Here is a 24,354-nt window from a genome sequence, read left to right on the forward strand (position 1 = left end):
AATGCTGCTGCCTGGTTATTTGCTTTTGCTAAGTGCTGTTGGCTGAATTCTTGATTAAATTTGCACTTCATTGTTGGAATCAAATATGCTTATTTGCTTGAATTCATACTTCTTGCAAGTGGAACGACTATTGTCTTAGAATGACATTTACAATTTGAATTCAACGAATAGCATGTTGCCTAAATCTATTATCTCTGTTCATTGGGAATATTTGGTGCTGTACTTTAAGCCAGTATTTTTGTTCATTGTCCAAAGAAAGAATGGTATTTGTTGCTGGTTGATTTGGTCTAAATTGCTTTTTAATGTTTAGTTACTGAAGGATTGGCTTGTTTTTCTGGATTCATATGCATTCAAACATGATATTTTTGTGTTTCTTCTAGTTAATGAATTCATATGAAATCTGAATTGACTGTTTGAATTTGAGAAATGGCCAATTTACTGCTGAAATGCTGCCGGATTTTTCTAACCATATTTCATGAAATAACATTGTTTAATTGATGCAACAAACTTCTATTTGACAATTTCTGTGTCAATAGAATTTTGTTTGCTAAATAGTTTTGGAAACTCTTCAAGAACGTGTTTGCAAGTTTTGGTCATGCTTATTATATTCTTTGCTTGTTTACAATGTTGATTTACCTCTGTGCATTGAATAGTTTGAGTAAATTTTCAGATTGACCATAAACTTGGTTTTCATTTGAAATTGAGCCCCACTTGCTTGCTTTCACAAGGTTGATGATTTCCTCCACCTATGTGGCTAATGTGACTCATTTTCTCTATACCCAAATCACCTTTAGTCACATGGTGCATAAAATTTTCAACTCTTATCTCAACCTTGTGACCTTCATGCCTCATTGAAATTTGGTGTTTGAATTTCATTTATGTGCATTGTTCATTGAAGGTTTAATCTTACCAACACCAATTCATACAATTCGAGTGATCTTCATAATTGATTGATGACTTGTTTTTATAATTGGTTGCTTTTTGGCAATATTATATTTCATCATCAATGACTATATGCAATTCATGGTTGTGAGTATGCTTGCATCCATACTTTGTACACTTCTTTTAATTGAGCCGATAATTGTCATATCACTGATTTTTGAACTAATTTCTAACTCTAACTTGAGTAACTAACTGATTCTTTCCTTTTGTTTTGAACATAACTCCTTAATCATTCTTTTGAATATGGCGTTTCTTAGGCTCAATAAATAAGCATTGTGCAATTATGGTTTGAATTTTGAATTCTGTTACTTGCATTCCAAGAATTCTATTTTCTTCACTCACTTCATGAATATGTTTTATCTTGAGTGCTTTATATCTACTTGGCTAATCGCTTATATCATATCATAACTATTTTTCAGGATGTCAGACAAAGGAAAAGCTATAGCCACTACTTCAAAGAAGAGAAAGCGCTCTAAAGCCTCTACCCCTTCACCTTATGCAAACTATGCTAAGAATCCCCTGAATGAAGTGGACAAGGAGAATCAGCTACTCCCATCCACTGACCCAGTCAAATTCCCCAACCTCTACTGTGAGCTTCGCTTCCCTAAATTCCAGAAGACGAACCTGAACATTGAAAAGAAGTTGGTCCTTCCCAATGATGTGAGACGCGCCATAAACACCCGCATTTTGGAGTTGGGATTGGACTTTGTTGACAGAGATTTGGGGAGGATAAACACTTCATGGGTGAGGGAGTTCTACTGCAACTTCTTTCGTGCCACTCTTGATTCAGTCCAAGTACGGGTAGAGAGATTCTGATCACCGAGGCTGCTATTGGGGAGGCATTGCTTTGCCGACCTCGTACTGGTGACTCATGCACCTGTCAGCAGGCAGAGGTAGCTATCCACTGCATGACTTTTGATTATGAGGCACTGAAGCACGTGATTGCCACACCTGACGCCCTTTGGGTGATGGATTTTGGGAACAAGAAGCCCAAGGGGATAGGTTTCACTTATCTGTCGAGAGAAGCTAGGACTTGGCAGCATATATTCGCCTATTATGTCCTGCCCACCACTCACTTCTCAGAGATTCTGATGGATATGCTGGTTTTGATTAGGTGTGCGATGGAGAAGAATGAGGTAGACTTTCCCCGGCTGATTAGACAGAGTATGTGGCCCGCGCATATCCGTTGCCTCTTGCCATTTCCTACACTGGTCACCAGCATGATTGAGCTGGCTGATGTCCCGTGGGAGGTCGATGATGTGACACCACCACCTCCAGATGAGGACGACAAGGAGGTTACTATTCAATGGGGTGGGTGGGTGCACGAGAAGCCTCCACCCAGATGCCGTTCTCGAGCCAGAGTAGTGGAGGAGGCAGCTCAGCCCTCATCATCAGCAGCAACAGCAGCAGGACCCCCCTCTACTTCAGCAGCCGCAGCATCCTTACCACCACCACCTGCACCTGAGCCGACTTACCTGTTGGTACAGGGCCTATTTCGCTTCATGGAGCGTAGCGAGCATCGTATCATGCGATGTCTCGATCGCATAGACCAGGTGTTCGTATCACAGGGCATCGAGCTACCTCCACTCTCGGACTCTTCCGCCTTTGACGAGCAGGATCAAGAGGAGGAGCATACTGAGGAGCCGATTCAGAAAGAGGCACCACCAGAAACAGAGGCCACCACTGAGGTCCAGCAGCCTTCTGAGGATCTACAGCCTGAGCCACAGCCTGAGCCTGAGCCACAGCCCGACGTGATTGTTGACCCCCATCCCGAGCTTCAGCAGTAGCATCGAGGACGATGCTTCATCCTAAAGTGTGGGGAGGTCACCGTTCGTGACCGGTGTATTACATTTATGTGGTGAACTTTCAGACATCTATCTCTAGTTTCAGCTACTTTATTTTATTTCGCACTTTATCTTTGAGATCATTTTGGGATTACTGTATATATTTGTTATTGTGGATACCCTTATTTTGGTTGTTGCATACTTTTATTATATATATATATGTATATTGCATTTTGGCTTTTGATTGTGATTAGGAAAATATATTTTGGAATGTTAAAACCTAGTTGACCCTTTTTTGTATAAGAGATGTGTTTTGATTGAAAAAGGGGATAAAGTAGAGAAATTTTTTTAAAAATTTTCTAAATCACAACCTTGCATTAGAATAAGCTTAGTCAATATGATGAAATTTTCCAAGAATTCCATTTCTAGGGCACCACCCCAATTGGTTGAAATTTTTTTTTTAGAACTTGCTTGATTAATACACCTTGTGGATCATGTTTTGAGCAAAGAACACAAGCATGAGAGTTTTGAACCTAATTGTGTGGTTACATCATATAACCACTTATTTTCATTCTTGTGTGCATTATTCCCTTCCTATGATTGTAATCTTTGATTTGTTTGATTCTTTATGTCCCTTATTTTGTGTATACATGCATTTATATGATTGAGGCCATTGTTTCAAATAGCTCACTTACCCAAATAGCCTACCTTTTATCTTCCATTGTTAGCCAATTTTGAGCCTATGCTTAAACCATTTGTTCTTAATGTCAGCACATTACAAGCCTAAGTGAAAAACAATAAATGTCCTTAATTTGGATCTTTGATTAGCTTAGGCTAGTGAGTGTGTTCATTATTTGATTTTGGGAGAGTTGTAAATATTGGGAGGGAATAAAAAGGTATTTTTGTATTTTTGTTGAAAATTTTGGGAATTGAGTTCCTACTCATATATTAATCATATGTAAACCATATGCATTGATATCCTTGTATATATTTTAGCCAAAAAAAATCAAGTTTCTCTTGTTCTTTGAGCAGTTTGCAGAGCATGCTATTTTGATTCTGCTGCTTTTCTTTGAGTTGATTCATAGCTTCTTGCAGCTTGGTGACAGATGCTTCTAAGCGGGCCCAATATTCAAATTGAGGAATTTCTGGGAGGAGCTCATGCGCCCTCCTTTTTATGGAGTTGTCTTGAACTTGAGGTCCATTCATAATGTTTTTGGTGATTGGGCGTTCAACTGGGATATATTCATCCACGCCTATCTGTACCCTCGCATCTTTACATAACAGACTGATCAAGCTTGGGTAAGCCAATTTAGCATCAGTGGATTCTTTGTTTGCAAATATGTAAATTTCACCAGGAATCAGCTGATGTATCTCAACTTCTTTCCCCAGCATAATACACTGAATCATCACTGCTCTCTTGACATTGACTTCAGAACGGTTGCTGGTTGGGAGTATAGAACACCTAATGAAATCCAGCCAACCTCTAGCAACTGGTTTGAGATCTCCTTTCTTTAGCTGGTTTGGGACACCTTTTGTATTGGTAATCCACTCGGTTCTAGGGAGGCATATGTCCTCTAGAACTTGATCTAGCCTTTTATCTTTGGCCATTCTCCTATTAAAGGATTCTGGATCATTTTGTAGTTGAGGAAGCTTGAGAACTTCTCTCACCTTGTCAAAGTGGAAGTAAATAATCTTCCCTCTGACCATGGTCCAAAAGGAGTGGAAAGCAGTTCCCTCTAATCTTTGCTTATCCGTCATCCACAAATTTGCATAAAATTTCTGGATCATGTTTCTTCCAACATGTATCTCAGGATTAGCCAGGACTTCCCAACCCCTGTTTCGAATCTGTTCTTGGATCTCCGGGTATTTATCTTCTTTCAGATTGAACCTAACTTCCGGGATTACTGATCTTCTGCACACAATTTTGAACTAATGTTCTGCATGTTCTTTGGTGCAGAAATTCTCATGCATCCGAAATGGCTTTGGATTATTTTCTTTCTTACCTCTTGAAGTGGTTTGTCTTCCTTTGGGAGCCATGAGAATCATTTGTTTTAGCTCAGGGATCACGGAAAACACACCAAACTTAGAGATTTGCTTGTCCTCAAGCAAAAATAAAAAGAAAGAAGATGAATAGATAGAGAGAAGGATTTGAATGATGGGTGAAGAAGGGTGGCCGAATGTGCATTTAAAAGGGAGGGAGGGAATGTGTTTCGAATTATTTTTGAAAAAGATAAAATAGGAAGATATGATTGATAAAGGATATGATTTGTAAAATATGAAAGATTTGAAAAAGATATGAGGAAGTTAAATCTGAATTTTCGTTTATGCATCTAAGAAATAAAAGATAATATGAATGAATTAAAAAGATTTGAAAAGAAATTGGAAAGATAAATGAGTTTTCAAAAACGTTTTGATAAAGAATTGAAAAGAATTGAAAAAGAATTAAAAAGAGTTTATAAGATTATTAATTTTTGGGAATGGAAAAAAAATGTATGTTTGTATTATTTTGATGCAGAAAATTATTAATTAAAACATGAAAATTCGAAAAAAATTGAATTGGAGATGAAATTACCTCTCCCTTGTAGTTCTGGCATTAAACACCCAGAATGATAGCCATTCTGGCATTTAACGCCCATCTGTGGCCATTTTGGGCGTTTAACGCCCAGCCAGGTACCCTGGCTGGCGTTAAACGCCAGAAATCCTTCTTTACTGGACATTTTTCTGAACGCCCAGAATGTTGCCCATTCTGGCGTTTAACACCCAGAATGATACCTTTACTGGCGTTAAACGCCCAGAATGGTAGCCATTCTGGCGTTTAACGCCCAAATTGCCTCTTTACTGGCGTTTTAATGCCAGTGAGCTCTTTTTCTCTGTGATTCTTCTGCTTCATGTTCTGAACCTCCATTTTCCTGATTTATTCACAGAAATGTATTGACTAACATGAGCAACAAAATTAAATTGACTCATATAATTGTTATAAACATCTAATTTTTGATAATGGCTAGGTTGCCTTCCAGCAAGCGCTTCTTTACTGTCTTTAGCTGGACTTCGTTGAGCTTTTTAATTTAGTCTCAGTTTTGAGCATTCTTGCTCAACATTGCCTTCAAGATAATGTTTGATTCTCTGTCCATTAACAATGAACTTTTTGTCAGAATCAATATCTTGAAGCTCTACATAACCATATGGTGACACACTTGTAATCATATATGGTCCCCTCCACCGGGATTTCAATTTCCCAGGGAACAATCTGAGCCTAGAGTTAAACAGCAGGACCTTCTGTCCTGGCTCAAAGACTCTAGATGACAGCCTTTTGTCATGCCATCTTTTTGCTTTCTCTTTATAAATTTCAGCATTTTTGAAAGCATTGAGTCTGAACTCCTCCAGCTCAATCAACTGGAGTAATCTTTTCTCTTCAGCTACCTTAGCATCAAGGTTTAGGAACCTGGTCTCCCAGTAGGCCTTGTGTTCCAGTTCCACTGGCAGATGACATGCTTTTCCATACACAAGTTAGTATGGAGACGTCCCTATAGGAGTCTTGAATGCTGTCATGTATGCCCACAGAGCATCATCCAGGCTTCTTGCCCAATCCCTCCTACGGGTACTTACAGTCCATTCCAGGATTCATTTTAGTTCTCTATTTGAGACTTCATCCTGCCCATTTGTCTGTGGATGATATGAAGTTGCCACTTTATGGTTAATTCCATATCGGACCAGAGCAGAGTCAAGCTATTTATTGCAGAATTGAGTGCCTCCATTAATGATCAGTATCCTAGGGACACCGAACCTGTTGAAGATATACTTCTGGAGGAACTTCATCACTGTCTTAGTATCATTAGTGGGTGTTGCAATTGCCTCTACCCATTTAGATACATAGTCTACTGCAACCATAATATAAGTGTTTGAGTAAGATGGTGGGAAAGGCCCCATGAAGTCAATACTCCATACATCAAACAACTAAATCTCTAAGATTCATTGCTGAGGCATGGCATAACCGTGAGGCAGATTATCAGCTCTCTGGCAACTGTCACAGTTACGTACAAACTCTCGGGAGTCTCCATAGAGAGTATGCCAGTAGAACCCGCATTGGAGAACCTTTATGGCTGTTCGCTCACCTCTAAAATGTCCTCCTTATTGTGATCCATGGCAATGCCATAGGATCTTCTGTGCCTCTTCTCTAGGCACACATCTATGGATTACTCCGTCCGCACACCTCTTAAAGAGATATGGTTCATCCCACAGTAGTACTTTGCATCAGAAATCAATTTCTTTGTTTGCTGCTTACTGTACTCTCTGGGTATGAATCTCACAGCTTTATAGTTTGCAATGTCTGCAAACCATGGTACTTCCTGAATGGCAAAGAGTTACCCATTCGGAAAGGTTTCAGAGATCTCAGTAGGAGGAAGGGATGCTCCTGCTATTGGTTCTATTCGGGACAGGTGATCAGCTACTTGGTTCTCTGTCCCTTTTCTGTTTCTTATTTCTATATCAAACTCTTGCAGAAGCAACACCCATCTTTTGAGCCTGGGTTTTGAATCCTGCTTTGTGAGGAGATATTTTAGAGCAGCATGGTCAGTGTACACAATCACTTTTGATCCTACTAAATAAGATCTGAACTTGTCAATGGCATAAACCGCTGCAAGCAACTCCTTTTATGTGGTTGTGTAATTCTTCTGTGTGTCATTCAAAACATGGCTGGTATAGTAAATGACGTGCAGAAACTTGTTATGCCTCTGTCCCAATACTGCACCAATGGCATGGTCACTGGCATCACATATTAGTTCGAATGGTAATGCCCAGTCTGGTGCAGAAATGACTGGTGCTGTGACCAGCTTGGCTTTCAGAGTCTCAAACGCCTGTAGACACTCTGTGTCAAAGATAAATGGCATGTCAGTAGCTAGTAGATTGCTTAGAGGTTTTTTAATTTTTGAAAAATCCTTTATAAACCTCCTATAGAATCCTGCATGCCCCCAGAAAGCTCCTGATTGCCTTAACATTGGCAGGTGGTGATAATTTTTCAATTACCTCTACCTTAGCTTGATCCACCTCTATTCCCTTGTTTGAAATTTTGTGCCCAAGGACAATTCTTTCAGTCACCATAAAGTGACATTTCTCCCAGTTTAAAACCAGGTTAGTCTCTTGGCACCTTTTCAGAACAAGTGCTAGATGGTCAAGACAGGAGCTGAATGAGTCTCCAAATACTGAGAAGTCATCCATGAAGACTTCCAAAAATTTCTCTACCATATCAGAGAAAATAGAGAGCATGCACCTCTGAAAGGTTGCAGGTGCATTGCACAGACCAAATGGCATCCTTCTGTAAGCAAATACTCTAGATGGACATGTGAATGCTGTTTTCTCTTGGTCCTGAAGATCTACTGTAATTTGGTTGTAACCAAAATAGCCATCCAAAAAGCAGTAGTATTCATGACCTGCTAGTCTCTCTAGCATCTGGTCTATTAATGGTAAAGGAAAATAATCATTTCTGGTGCCTGTATTGAGTCTTCTATAGTCAATGCACATACGCCACCCTGTAACTGATCTTGTAGGAACCAGTTCATTCTTTTCATTATAAATCACTATCATGCCTCCCTTCTTGGGGACAACTTGGACAGGGCTCACCCAGGGGCTATCAGAAATAGAATAAATAATCCCAGCTTCTAGTAGCTTAGTGACTTCTTTCTGCACCACCTCCTTCATGGCTGGATTCAGTCGCCTCTGTGGTTGAACCACTGGCTTAGCATCATCCTCCAATAGGATCTTGTGCATGCATCTAGCTGGGCTAATGCCCTTAAGATCACTTATGGACCACCCAAGAGTTGTCTTGTGTGTCCTTAGCACCTGAATTAGTGCCTTCTCTTCCTGTGGCTCTAAAGCAGAGCTTATGATTACTGGAAAAGTGTCATCTTCTCCCAGAAATGCATATTTCAGGGATGGTGGTAGTGGTTTGAGCTTGGGTTTAGGAGGCTTCTCCTCTTCCTGAGGAGTTTTCAGAGGTTCTTCTGTTTTCTCTGGTTCCTCTAGATCAGGCTGAACATCTTTAAAAATGTCCTCTCGCTCTGATTCGAGACTCTCAGTCATATTGACCTCTTCCACCAGGGAGTCAATAATATCAGCGCTCATGCAGTCTTTTGATGTGTCTGGATGCTGCATAGCTTTGACAGCATTCAACTTAAACTCGTCCTCATTGACTCTCAGGGTTATCTCCCCTTTTTAGACGTCAATGAGGGTTCGTCCAGTTTCTAGGAAAGGTCTTCCTAGAATGAGAGTTGCACTCTTGTGCTCCTCCATTTTCAGCACTACAAAGTCAGTGGGAAAGGCAAATGCCCCAACCTTGACAATCATATCCTCAATTACGCCTGACGAAACTTTAATGGAGATATCAGCAAGTTGGAGACATATTCGGGTTGGTTTAACTTCATCAGTCAAACCAAGCTTTTCGATAGTGGATGTAGGTATTAGGTTGATACTTGCCCCAAGATCACATAGAGCTGTCTTGGTACAAGCATCCTCTAATGTGCATGGTATCATAAAGCTTCCGGGATCTTTAAGCTTCTCTGGTAAGCTTTTAAGAATGATTGCACTGCATTCTTCAGTGAGGAAAACTTTTTCAGTTTCTCTCCAATCCTTCTTATGACTTAAGATCTCTTTCATGAACTTAGCGTAAGAGGGTATTTGCTCAAGTGCCTCTACAAACGGAATCTTTATTTCAAGAGTCCTGAGATAGTCTACAAAGCGGGAAAATTGTTTATCCTGTTTCGCTTGGCGGAGTTTCTGAGGATAAGGCATCTTGGCTTTATATTCTTCAACCTTAGTTGCTGCAGGTTTATTTCCTACAGAGGTGGTTGGAGAAGCCTGCTTAAGGGGGTTGTTATCAGCACTTGCAGGTGTCTGATCCCTTATTTGCATTTGAACGCTAGAATTGGGTGCTTTTTGGGCGTTTAACGCTAGATTTCCACCCTTTTTTGGCGTTTGGACGCCAGAACTGGCCATCCATTGGGCGTTTAATGCCAATTTTCCCCCTTTTCTGGAGTTTGAATGCCAGAATCATTCCTCTCTGGGCTCTTACCGTCCTCAGAGGGATTTTGGGCAGTGGCTTGGTCATCCTCTGTCAGTTGTTCCTTTCTTGGCTTTCTGCTGCCTTGAGTAGAGACATTCAATGTATTCCCACTCTTTAACTGAACAACTTGGCACTCTTCTGTTATCTGTTTAGATAGCTGCTGTCTTGTCTGGTTCAATTGTGCTTCCATATTCTTGTTGGCATTTTTAGTGTCTTGTAGTATCTCTTTAAATTCTGCTAACTGTTTTGTTATAAGAAGCAATTGCTGATTGAGTTCAACAACTTGTTCTGGAGGACTAAGTTCAGTGGATAGTGCTTTAGCCTCTTCTGTCATAGAGGACTCACTACTTAAGTACAGATGCTGATTTCTAGCAACTGTATCAATGAGCTCTTGAGCCTCTTCAATTGTCTTCCTCATATGTATAGATCTACCAGCTAAGTGGTCTAAAGATATCTGGGCCTTTTTTGTAAGCCCATAGTAAAAGATGTCTAACTGCACCCATTCTGAAAACATTTCAGAGGGGCATTTCCTTAGCATCTCTCTGTACCTCTCCCAGGCATTATAAAGAGATTCTTTATCCTCTTGTTTAAAGCCTTGGATGTCCAGCCTTAGCTGTGTCATCCTTTTTTGAGGGAAATATTGATTTAGGAATTTGTCTGATAACTGTTTCCATGTTCTTATGCTTGCTGTGGGTTGGTTATTTAACCACCTCTTAGCTTGATCTTTTACAGCAAATGGAAATAGTAATAATCTGTAGACATCCTAATCTATTTTCTTATCACGTACTGTGTCAGCAATTTGTAAAAAATGTGCCAGAAACTCAGTAGGTTCTTCCTGTGGAAGACCGGAATACTGACAGTTTTGCTGCACCATGATAATGAGCTAAGGGTTTAGCTCAAAACTATTGGCTTTGATGGGGGGTATACAGATACTACTCCCATATGAAGTAGTAGTGGAGTTAGCATATGACCCCCGAGTCCTTCTAGACTGTTCATTTTCACTTAGGTCCATGATGGAGAAAGGGAGATGATGTAGATTGTAAAATAATTTTTTTTTGAATACCAAAATTAAAAGAAATTAAAATAAAATAAATAAAAAAATCGAATATAAGTTCAAAAAAATTAGAAGAAAAAGAAATAAAAGAAAATTGAAAACTGAAATAATTAATTAATTAAAAGGATTTGAAAAAAATATGGGTGAGGATTTTCAAAAACTGAAGAGAGAGAAAGTGGTTAGGAAGTTTTGAAAAAGATATGTCTTAAAATTAAAGATGCTTGTAAGAAAAATAATTAAAAGAGAAGATTTGAAAAAGATATGATTTTAAAAATTTTTAAAGATTGAAACTTTCTTAACAAGGAAACACCAAACTTAAAATTTTTCAATCAAAATAATAAAATAGGACAAATATTCGAAAATTATATATAAAAAAAAGAAAAAGATTTTGAAAAATTTTATAAAATATTTTCGAAAAATAGAGAAAGAAATTTGAAAAAGAATCTGTTTTGAAAAAGATTTAAAAAGATGAATTTTTAAAACTGAAATTTTAACTTGACTAACAAGAAACTACCAAATTTTAAAATTTTGACTAAGTCAACCTAAGGAATTCAAAAATGATGAGTAAATAAAGGAAAAGATAATTTTTTGAATTTAATGAAGAAAGAGAAAAACAATAAAATGACACCAAACTTAGAATTTTTAGATCAAAACAAAGAAAACAAACAAGAAAACTTTGAATGTTAAGATGAACACCAAGAACACTTTGAAGATCAAGATGAACACCAAGAATAAATTTTAAAAATTTTTAAGGAAATAAAAACACAAAGGACACCAAACTTAAAAATTTTTATACTTTGGACACTTGTAATTCGAAAATGCACAAGAAAAACAAGGAAAGACACAAAACAAGAAAAACTAAAGATCAAACAAGGGAAATAAACAAGAACAACTTGAAGATTAAGAAAGAACAAGGAACATAAAACTCAAAAATATGAAGAACAAAAAGAGCATTCAATTCGAAGAATTTGATGGAAAATAAAAACATGCAATTGACACCAAACTTAAAGCATGAAGCTAAACTCAAATAGAAAACTCAAAAGAAAATTAAAGATTAATAAAGAAAAATAAGATTTTTGAAAAGAAAATAAAAGACTCAAATTTAGTGACTCTAAACCAAAAAGATAAATTTTTCCTAATCTAAGCAACAAAATAAACCGTCAGTTGTCCAAACTCGAACAATCCCGGCAACGGCGCCAAAAACTTAGTGCACGAAATTGTGATCACACTTTTCACAACTCCGCACAACTAACCAGCAAGTGTATTGGGTCGTCCAAGTAATACTTTACGTGAGTAAGGGTCGATCCCACGGAGATTGTCAGCTTGAAGCAAGCTATGGTTATCTTGTAAATCTTAGTCAGGAGATTAATGATAAAAATGATTTTGTTTATGAAAAGTAAATAACATGAAATAAATGGTACTTGTGATTCAGTAGTGAGGAACAGGTTGAGGTTCCGGAGATGTTCTGTCGTCTGAATCTCTACTTTCCTACTGCCTTCTTCTCCAAACACGCATGGCTTCCATTAAATGCAAGCTGTATGATCCTCTCGGATGAAAAATACCAGGTACGATGTCTGCACGGCTAATCAACTGTCGGATTTCTCGTCTCGCATGAAAAATACCAGGTACAGCTACCGCATGGCTAATCATCTGTCGATTCTCACTTGCGTCGGAATAGGATCTCTCTATCCTTTTGCACACTGTCACTGTGCCCAACATTCGCGAGTTTGAAGCTCGTCACAGTCATCCCTTCCCAGATCCTATTCGGAATACCACAAGGTTTAGACTTTCCGGATCCCAGGAATGCTGCCAATTGGTTCTAGTCTATACCACGAAGGTTCTAATCTCACGGCCTCGGTCTGTGGATCAGAGACCCAAGAGATACGCACTCAAGCTATCGCCCAATGACTATGTTGAGCTCAGATAGAACGGGAGTGGTTGTCAGGCACGCGTTCATAGATTTGAGAATAATGATGAGTGTCACGGATCATCATATTCCCTATATTGAAGTACGAGTGAGTATCTTAGAATAGAATCAAGCGTGATTGAATAGAAAACAGTAGTAATTGCATTAATCCATTGAAATACAGCAGAGCTCCTTACCCCCACCTATGGGGTTTAGAGACTCATGATGTAGAAGATACAATGTGAAATGTAAAATGTCATGAGTTACATAATGAATCTCTAAAACTAGTTTTTATACTAAACTAGTAACTTAGGTTTACAAAAAATGAGTAACTAAGTGCAGATAGTGTAGAAATCCGCTTCCGAGGCCCACTTGGTGTGTGCTAGGGCTGAGCATTGAAGCTTTCACGTGCATAGGCCATTCTTGGAGTTAAACGTCAGGTTGGGTGCCAGTTTGAGCATTTAACTCTAGTTCTGGTACCAGTTCTGGCGTTTTACGCCAGAAAAGGGTCTCTGGCTGGTGTTTAACACCAGTTTGGGCCATCAAATCTCGGGCAAAATATGGACTATTATATATTGCTGGAAATTCCAAGATGTCTACTTTCCAACGCAATTAAGAGTGCACCAATTGGGCTTCTGTAGCTTCCGAAAATCCACTTTGAGTGCAGGAGGGTCAGAATCCAACAGCATCTGCAGTCCTTTCTCAGCCTCTGAATCAGATTTTTGCTTAGGTCCCTCAATTTTAGCCAGAAAATACCTGAAATAACAGAAAAATACACAAACTCATAGTAAAGTCCAGAAATATAAATTTTGCATAAAAACTAATAAAAATATAATAAAAAGTAACTGAAACATACTAAAAATTATGTAAAAATAATGCCAAAAAGGGTAGAAATTATCCGCTCATCAACTAGCATCAAAATAAATAACCTTAATCACATTACTAGCATTGAAATAGATCAAGCAGATTAATAAATTTTTAGTTAAATTTATATTTATATTAACAATGATACATAATTAAAATATAATTAATTTAAAAAATAGAGAATACAAAATTAAATTAAATTAAATATCAATAAAATTATGCAATTGAATGGATTCATATACTTACTATTTGTCATATATAATGATAAGATGCATGATGACTGAGTGGCAAGGAGAAGATTTTATAGCCCTAAGGTTCTTAGTTCGAACCTTGGCTACAACATTTTGGAAAAGTTTTTAAACAGACCGGTTCGGTTAGACCGGCTTACGCCATTTTGACTGGTTTTCTCCAATTCTTATCGGTGTGCCAGTTTTCTTCCTTGAACGGTCCAAGGAGTAAATCGAACTGGCTTAGGGTCTGATTCATCGATTTTTTGATCAAATCTATCGGTCTGGTTCGGTTTTTATAACTATGCCACACAGTCTCTGCAATCTAGAGAGTGTTGAAGTGACCCACCTTCACTCTATCTCCGTCAAAACTCCGCACTCTTCGCCGGCGGCGTAAAAGATCACAATTGCGTCGTCGTCAAGTATTATAGTTTGTAGGCACGCACGTCATCTGGTCGTTGATTTTGTCGTTGGCGTCGTGCTCTGTTGGATGCCATCCCGACTCTATCCGTCTTCTCTCCATTTCTAGCCTCGTCGTGTCACCGTCGTAGGTGGTCGTCGGTTGGGTTGTCTTCCCTTAGTCTGGAGCCTTAGGTAATTGTTCTAATTATTTATTTATTTTGATTTATTTTTGTTCTTATCATGATTTTTTTGTGTGTGGGTTTTGCTTTGTTGATTTATTATCGAACATTTTATCCTTGAATTATGGAGATTTATAATTTTGTTAAAATTTGAAAAAGAAAACTCTAAATTATTCCAATATCTAAACTTGTTTGAAGATGATAATCTATAAAAATAAATAAAATCTTTGCTGCAGATTGTTGTATGTAGTTCGAACATTGTACGTCACATATTTTTATGACATTTTGAGGGATCACTAGATTAAGTTTAATAAGTAGCTCTCGGTAGGATTGTGGCCATTTTAGTTTGCCTTTATTCATGGATGAATTTTGTTTGAAATTACCTCTTTGTTTTTGAGATTTTGTAGCCTCGTAGATTTGTAAAATATGATCCAAAATTGAAAAGTATTAGGAGCGTGTTTAGTTGCCTTAGGGGAGGAAAAAAGTGCCTTTAAGTTTCTTGAACGTTGCACTGTTGTGTTTGTTAACTTTTGATACTCTGAATGCCATCCTAAATTAGCAGTCACCTGAAGTAAAAAGTCGTTTTGCGTTCACTTAACATACGTGTTTACATTTGATTTCATGGTCCTTATTGGTTCTAATAGTTTTCTCCATAAAAATTTCAATTTTTTTTATCATTTTTTTATACTCTCTTTCATGATCTTTTATTTTCTTTTTATTGAATTTTTTATTGTAATTTTGTTATAATATGAATTACTGATCCTATTAAAGGACAAAGCAAACAAAAAAACTGAGTATAGATAACAATAGAGTTATAAGTAAAAAAAAATTAGTAGTCTAGGATAATACTGAATAAAAGAATGTTGCGAGTACTAAAAAAAGTATAAAATCTTTTTTGTTTGGCATTATAAAATTTGTCATTGTAATTCTTGTGCACCATTTGTTATTCTAACTTTTTATGACATGTATTGTTGTTCTTGTTACAAATGATAAATTAGATAAAAAGTTAACCATGAGTAAAAATAAAATTACAACTAGTGAAAAGTTAGAAGACAAAATAATAATAATAAAAATAAGATTATGGAGAGTATTTAAAAAGATTACTAGAAAAGAATTATTGATTTATGCGTATAGTATGTATATTTTCAATATAAAATATATTTCGTCATTTTTATATGTTATTTTTAATTTAATAAGTAAATATTAATTTTTTACTATAATAGTAAATGATTTATGGATACTAAAATAGGGTACTAGAAAAATACTATATGAAAAACGTACTAGAAAAAGTATAAAAAAGATTAAATATACTTAAAAAGATTTATAATTTAATATTATATTTTTTTAGTAATTATATATCTAAAAGTAATTTTGACTAATATTATCTAAACAATATTCATTTTAGGTTTAATTACTCTGCTGGTTCTTATAGTTTCGCAAAATTTTCAATTAGGTCCCTATACTTTTTTTTTCTTTTAATTGAGTCCTTGCACTAAATTTTTTTTTAATTGGGTCCCTACACTTTTTTTTCCTTTTATTTAGGTCCCTGTACCAATTTTTTTTTTGGTTAGGTCCCTATAAAATTAAGCCAAATACTACTAAGAGGGACTTAATTAAAAAAAAATTGGTTCAGGGACTCAATTAAAAAGAAAAAAAGTATAGGGACCTAATTAAAAATTTCACGAAACTATAGGGACCAACAAAGTAATTAAACCTTCATTTTATCATAATTAATTTTGGTATAGAATTTTGAAACATAAATCATATTAGTATAAACTCGTTTCTATCCAAAATCCATTTTATAAAATCATTTTTATTCAAATTCTATTTTGACAAATGCCAATTGAAACACACTAGAATAGACGAAGGATCACTGCCTATCCTCTAAGAGTTCACCTTATTTTTTGCGATTGGAATCTGGAAGTAGTGAAGTTTTTGATGATGTTTGGAAAATACCACTTAATTAAAATTTCAGCAATATGATATGTTGACTAAATTGTTAATGTAGTATATTAATATATAGTTCTATATTTTATTTTACAGTTATAAGTCATATTGAAAATTGTACGTAGTTTCTCATGACCTTAATTTTTATATATTAACCTTTTTTTATTAACATAAATTTTTGGTAATAATTATTTGTTATAGTCTCATTTCTTTTTGGTTTACATTAATTGGAGAGTTTGTTGGTCATAAAAAAAAAACTTCAATTCGTGTCTGGTTTTATTTAACTAGTTATTGGATTTACAATTTTGCCTCTAGTTTGCTGATTCAATTGAATTTGAATTAGTTTGTGTTAACTTCAATAAGGTTAGAAAGGGAGAGAGAGAGAATAGGATAAGTTATAATCAATTTCTATATATGTTAAAAGCTATTTTTAGCATATAAACAAGTTTAAATTGGTTTTTGAAATTAAAAGGACTTTTATTTATATAAATTAGTTTAAACTGTTGCATTGCATTATAAACTGGTTTAGAGCAGTTTGTTATGTGAAAAAACAATTTAATTCAGTTTCTAAATAATTTAAAATGGCTTGGTGTAATATAAGTTCATTTAAAAAAAATTTTGAACCATGAACACGTATAACTGGTATAATGGTGTTGGACGGATTGATTTATAAATTAGTTGAATTTATGTTTTTGATTAGTTTGTTTATCCTTAATTTGCTGACTGTGTTATGTCTTGCTCTGTTGTTTATTTAAATTCAAAAAGTATTTTGTATTAGTAAATAGTTTGTTATCTATGTTTGCATCATTAGTTATGTAACTTATGTCTACAAGTTGATACCCAATTATCATTGGTATGTGTGTGAAGACATGCATTTTAATTTATTGGATATAGTTTTGTTATATTGGTTTAAGTTATTGTTCCATGTTTTTGCAAATTGCATGTATTATGATATATGGTATGTGTCTCAATTCGTAGAGGAACACAACCACAAGTTGTTATTGTCAAAGTTTGTTGAGTATCTGAGGTCCCACTGAAAGATTTTTTATTTTGAGAAAGCACAATTAAATAGCATGACGAAAATTAGTATAAGTATCCCCAAAATATATGAATCATTTGCTGTGCAGGCCGTGGGCTTTAATATGGTTTCCTTCACTAAACAAGACATGTATAATGAGTTGAGGAGGCAACGGGCTATGCAAAATGGAGATGTCAATGCCATATTTTGCTATTTGGAGGGCATTTTCTGAGTAGATGAAAAGTTGTTTTGGCGTTACAAGACTGGGACAAGTAAGCAACTTTGCGATTTATTTTGGATGTCTTTGTTCATGTTTACATTTATATAAAAAAAATAAATAAATAAAAAATAAAAAATAAAAAAATAAAAAAAGAGAGAGAAAAGAAAAGAAATAAATGAATAGGGGATAAAAATTACCCCAATGTTAAGTCCAATAAAAAGATCAATGCATATCTGGTGAAATTAAAAAATGATACATGAGTATGTGATGCAAAAGTGAGAATTTTGGGTAGCTAGGCATGATTTTAGAATTATATAGAGTATGTGTGTGTGTTAGGTGAGAATTTAGGTTAGTCAAAGATTCAAAGTATAACTCACTTGGCCATACATGTATCCTCACCCTTACCTTAGCCCCATTACAACCTTAAAAAGCTCTCATGATGTTTGAATTTGTACACTAAATATTTGTTGATTGATTAGATGAAGAAAAAAGTTTTAGAAAGCATAACTAGAGAAGAGTAGAGTGGATTAACCTTAGACACTGAGCGATTAGAGTGCATATACACTTCCAGTGAGGGTTCAATACTTGATTCTATGTTACCTGCTTTCATGAGCTATCTTCTTACAAGTTTACTTGTCTCTTATTGTGTGATTTGAATTAGTGAAATCCACTTCATATTTGTTCTTAAAAGATTTATTTACTTTTAACCAATTAGGTAGAAGTATTTTTGTATTTAGTTGCATTCATATAGATAGGTTGCATTTCATAAGTTTTACCATTCCTCTTCACTCTCTTATAGCTTCTCTTGAGCTTAGCATGAGGATATGCTAATGTTTAAGTGTGGGGAGATTGATAAACCGCTATTTTACGGTTTATTTTGTATTGAATTGAGCGGATTTTATCCATTATTCTCACACTTATGCATATGAATTGCGTGTTTTACATTTTCCTTCCTAATTCTGTGATATAGTTGAAAACATGTTTCCTAGGCCTTTAAATTGTCAATTTTTAATTATCCTTTATTACCATTCGATGCCGTGATCTGTGTTAAGTATTTTTAGGCTTTATAGGGCAGGAATGGCTTAGAGGATGGAAAGGAAGCATGCAAAAGTGGAAGGAACGCAAGAAAATGGTGTTTTGAGAAGCTGGCAGCGATGCGTACGCGTGACTGGCGCAGAAGACGAGCGACGCGTATGCATGACTCACGCGTACACGTGACTAGGATTTTTGCCAAGCGACGCGTACGCATGGACGACACGTACGCGTGACAGAGCGTCATGTGCTGCATTACACAGAAGACGCTGGGAGCAATTTTGGGCTGATTTTGGCCCGATTCCATGCCCGAAAACACAGATTAGAGGCTGCAGAGTGGGGGAATCATTCATTCATTCATAGACACAACTTTCATTCACATAATTTTAGGTTCGAGATGTAGTTTTCTGGAGAGAGAGGCTCTCTCCTCTCTCTAGGTTTTAGGATTCTTAGTTTTAGTTCTTCTCAAATTCTAATTTCTATCTTTTTTCAATTTAGTTTCTCTTATACTTTTATTATTGCTAGAACTTTAATTTATTTACTTCCTTTGTTGATTATTTATGTTACCAATTTAGTTTAGGAATTCTCATGTTGGATTCAATTTTCTATTTAATGCAATTTGAGGTATTTAATAATTATTACTCCTTTCTTCATTTGTCATTGTTGATGTTTGCAATTGGTTGTTTAGATTTAATATTCCTTTTTAGTTTTCTATGTTTTTATGTTGTGCCTTCCAAATGTTTGATAAAATGCTTAGTTGGATTATAGAGTAGATTTTTCTCCTCTTGGCTATGGTTGAGTAATTGGAGACGCTTGAGTTATCAAGCTCCTTTGTTAATTGATAATTAAAAGTTGTTAGTTGATTTGAATTCCACTAACGCTAGTCTTTCCTTAGGAGTTGACTAGGACTTGAGAAATCAAATTAATTTATCTACTTGACTTACCTTCATAGTTAGAGGTTGACTAAGTGGGAGCAATGGACAATTGATGTACAATTGAGGAAGATAATGAGGATAGGACTTCTAATTCTCACACCTTGCTAAGAGCTTTATTAGCTATTAGTTTTATTCTTGCAATTTACTTTTCTTGTTCCTTATTCAAAATCCCAAAAAGATAAAATCCCATAACCAATTATAAGTATACTTCCCTGCAATTCCTTGAGAGACGACCCGAGGTTTGAATACTTCGGTTATTATTTTTAGGAGATTGTTACTTGTGACAACCAAATTTTTGTAGGAAAGGATTCTTTGTTGGTTTAGAATCTATACTTGCAATGAGAATTCATTGAGGAATTCTTAACCGTCAAAAATCCGTTCGTCAATGGGCTATCTTCTTCTGCAAGTGTACTTGTACCTTATTTTATGATTTGAATTAGTGAGATCCAGTTCATATTTCTTCTTGAAGGATTTGTTTACTTTTAACCAAGTAGGTAAAAGCATTTTGCATTTAGTTGTATTCATATAGATAGGTTGCATTTCATACTTTCTACCATTCCTCTTCACTCTTTTGGTTCTCTTGAGCTTAGCATGAGGACATGCTAATGTTTAAGTGTGGGGAGATTAATAAACCCCATTTTTAGGGTTTATCTTATGCTTAATTGAGTGGATTTTATCCACTATTCTCACACTTATTCATAGAATTCACATGTTTTACATTTTCCTTCCTAATTTTGTGCTATGATTGAAAACATGCTTCTTTGGCCTTAAATTTGCTATGTTTAATCCTCTCTTATTACCATTCGATGCCGTGATATGTTTCTTAAGTGTTTTCAGGGTTTATAGGGCAGGAATGGCTTAGAGGATGGAAAGGAAGCATACAAAAGTGGAAGGAATACAAGAAGTTGAAGGAATTGCTAAGCTATCAAGCCTGACCTCTTCATACTAAATCGATCATAACTTGAGCTATAGAGGTCCGAATGAGGCGGTTCTAGTTGCGTTGGAAAGCTAACATCCGAGGCTTCAAAATGATATGCAATTTGCCATAGTTGCCATGCAGTTAGGCGATGCGTCCGCATGGATGACGCGTATGCGTGACCTTGCGAAAGTTCAGCAACGCGTACACGTGGGCGACGCGTACGCGTGACAGAGCCACGTGCTGCATGTATCAGAAAATGCTGGGGGCAATTTCTGGGCCCCTTTTTGGCCCAGTTCCAAGCCCGAAAACACAGAATAGCGGCTGTAGAGTGGGGGAATCATTCATTCAACATTCATTCACATAATTTTAGGTTAATGTAGTTTTCTAGAGAGAGAGGCTCTTTGCTCTCTCTAGGTTTTAGGTTCTTAGTTTTATTCTTTTTTAATTTCTGAATTCTATCTTATTTCAATTTAGTTTCTCTTCTACTTTTATTTGTTCTAGTACTTTAGTTTATCAATTTCTCTTGTTGATCTCTTTATGTTGCTATTTTAGTTTATGAATTCTCATGTTAGATTTGATTTCCCTTTTAATGCAATTTGAGGTATTTCATGTTTATTGTTTCTTTCTTCATTTGTTAGTGTTGATTCCTTGCTTTGGTTGTTTAGATTTTATTATTCCTTGTTAATTTTCTATGCTTTTATTTTGCGCCCACCAAGTGTTTGATAAAATGCTTGATTGGATTTTAATTTAGCTTTTTACATTCTTAACTTGGATTGATTGTTTGGAGAGTCTTGAATTATCAAAACTCTTTTGTTGATTGGTGTTTGAAAGTTGCTACTTGGCTTGAGCTTCACTAACTCTAATCTTTGATTAGGACTTGTGAACTTAAGTTAATTATTGCTCACTTGACTTTTCTTTATTTGTTAGAGGTTAACTAAGTGAGTGTAATTTACAATTACCATCACAATTGACATTGATAATGAGGATAGGAATTCCGATTATCAATCCTTGCTAGGAATTTTCTTAATTGTTAGTTTATTTTCGTGTCATTTAAATTCCTTGTTCAACATTTAAAAACCTGATGAGCGGATATTTTATACGCTTTTTGTGGTTAATTTCATGTAGTTTTTAGTATGTTTTAGTTAGTTTTTAGTATATTTTCATTAGTTTCTAGGAAAAATTCATATTTCTGGACTTTACTATGAGTTTGTGTGTTTTTCTGTAATTTCAAGTATTTTCTAGCTGAAATTGAGAGAGCTGAGCAAAAATCTTATTCAGGCTGAAAAAGGACTGCTGATGCTGTTAGATTCTGACCTCTCTACACTCGGAATGGATTTTCTGGAGCTACAAGAGTCCAATTGGCGCGCTCCCAATTGCGTTGAAAAGTGGACATCTAGAGCTTTCCAGCAATATATAATAGTCCATACTTTGCTCAAGTATAGATGACATAAACTGGCGTTCAACGCCAGTTCCATGCTGTAGTCTGGCGTTAAACGCCAGAAACAGGTTACAAGTTGGAGTTAAACGCCCAAAACAGGTTACAACCTGGCGTTTAACTCCAGAAACAGCCTAGACACGTGTAAAGCTCAAGTCTCAGCCCCAGCACACACCAAGTGGGCCCCAGAAGTGAATTTCTGCACTATTTATCATAGCTTATTCATTTTTCTGTAAACCTAGGTTACTAGTTTAGTATTTAAACAACTTTTAGAGGATTATTTTGCACCTCATGAAATTTTAGATCTGAACTTTGTACTCTTTGACGGCATGAGTCTCTAAACTCCATTGTTGGGGGTAAGGAGCTCTGCTGTGTCTCGATGAATTAATGCAATTATTTCTGTTTTCTATTCAAACATGCTTGTTTCTATCTAAGATGTTCATTCGCACTTCAATATGATGAATGTGATGATCCGTGACACTCATCACCATTCTCAACCTATGAACGTGTGCCTGACAACCACTCCCATTCTACCTTCGATTGAATGAGTATCTCTTGGATTCCTTAATCAGAATCTTCGTGGTATAAGCTAGAATCCATTGGCAGCATTCTTGAGAATCTGGAAAGTCTAAATCTTGTCTGTGGTATTCCGAGTAGGATTCAGGGATTGAATGACTGTGACGAGCTTCAAACTCACAAGGGTTGGGCGTAGTGACAGACGCAAAAGGATCAATGGATCCTATTCCAGCATGAGTGAGAACTGACAGATGATTAGTCGTGCGGTGACAGCGCACCTGGACCATTTTGACTGAGAGGACGGATGGTAGCCATTGACAACGGTGATCCACCAACACACAGCTTGCCATAGGAGGAACCTTGCGTGCGTGAAGAAGAAGACAGGGGGAAAGCAGAGATTCAGAAGACAAAGCATCTCCAAAACTCCAACATATTCTCCATTACTGCATAACAAGTATTTATTTCATGCTCTTTTATTTTTTTTCGCAATTCAAACTGATAATCATAATTAATCTCCTGACTAAGATTTACAAGATAACCATAGATTGCTTCAAGCCAACAATCTCCGTGGGATCGACCCTTACTCACGTAAGGTATTACTTGGACGACCCAGTGCACTTGCTGGTTAGTTGTGCGGAGTTGTGAAAAGTGTGAATCACAATTTTGTGCACCAAGTTTTTGGTGCCGTTGTTGGGGATTGTTCGAGTTTGGACAACTGACGGTTTATTTTGTTGCTTAGATTAAGAAAAATTTTTTCTTTTTGGTTTAGAGTCTTCTTTATTGTTTTTGGTTGAAATTTTTTTTAAATCCTTATTTTCTCTTTTTAAATTTTTCGAAAATTTTATAAACTGATAATTGAGTTTTTCTGTTTGAGTTTAGTTTCATATTTTATGTTTGGTGTCAATTGCATGTTTTTATTTTCTTTTAAATTTTCGAATTTGTGTTCATTATTCTTTCTTAATCTTCAAGTTGTTCTTGTTTATTTTCCTTGTTTGATCTTTAGTTTTTCTTGTTTTGTGATTTTTCTTGTTTTTCTTGTGCATTTTCGAATTATTAGAATTCAAAAAAAAATTTTAATTAAAAATAAAAATTTATACGCTAAATACTTTTGTTAAAACACTTTAAATTTATAGCTCAATTGGCTAGAGCAGTGTGCTTATGTTCTTGGTAATTGGGAATTTTCTTTCTAAAAACTTTTTTAAAAATAATTTTTCTTTGAATAATTCTTGTTCCAAACTTTAAGTTTGGTGTTTTCTTGTTGATTTTTCTTTAGTTTTCGAAAATTTTATTTTGGTTTTCTGAAAATTTTAAGTTTGGTGTTCTATCTTCATGTTCTTGTTGTTCTTGTGAGTCTTCAAAGTGTTCTTGAGTCTTCCTTGTGTTTTGATCTTAAAATTTTTAAGTTTGGTGTTCCTTGGTGTTTCTCTCCAAAATTTTTGAAAATAAGGAATATTAGATCTAAAAATTTTAAGTTGTGTGTCTTCTGTGTGTTTTTCTCTTTCATCATAAAATTCAAAAATAAAAAATATCTTTTCTCTCTATTTTAAAGTGAATTTTCGAAAATTGCTTTTAAAATTCAGATTTCTATTTCAAAATTTAAAATCTTTTTCCAAAATCATATCCAAAGTTTTTCAAATCTTCATAATTAAGTAATTATTTTAGTTTTAATTTTTTTATTCTTAATTTTCGAAATCTATATTTAATTTCTAGTTATTTTATTTCATTTTTTTATTCGTTCTCTTTTTATAAAATAAAAATAAAAATATATTTTAATTGCAATTCACATCAATTCCCTTTTCTCCATCATGGACCTAAGTGGAAATGAGCAGTCCAGAAGGACCCTGGGGTGATATGCTAACCCCACTACTGCTTCATATGGGAACAGTATCTGTATACCCTCCATTGGAGTCAGTAGCTTTG

This window comes from Arachis hypogaea, chromosome 12 (genome assembly GCF_003086295.3).
Source record: "Arachis hypogaea cultivar Tifrunner chromosome 12, arahy.Tifrunner.gnm2.J5K5, whole genome shotgun sequence".
NCBI classification, from domain to species: Eukaryota; Viridiplantae; Streptophyta; class Magnoliopsida; order Fabales; family Fabaceae; genus Arachis; species Arachis hypogaea.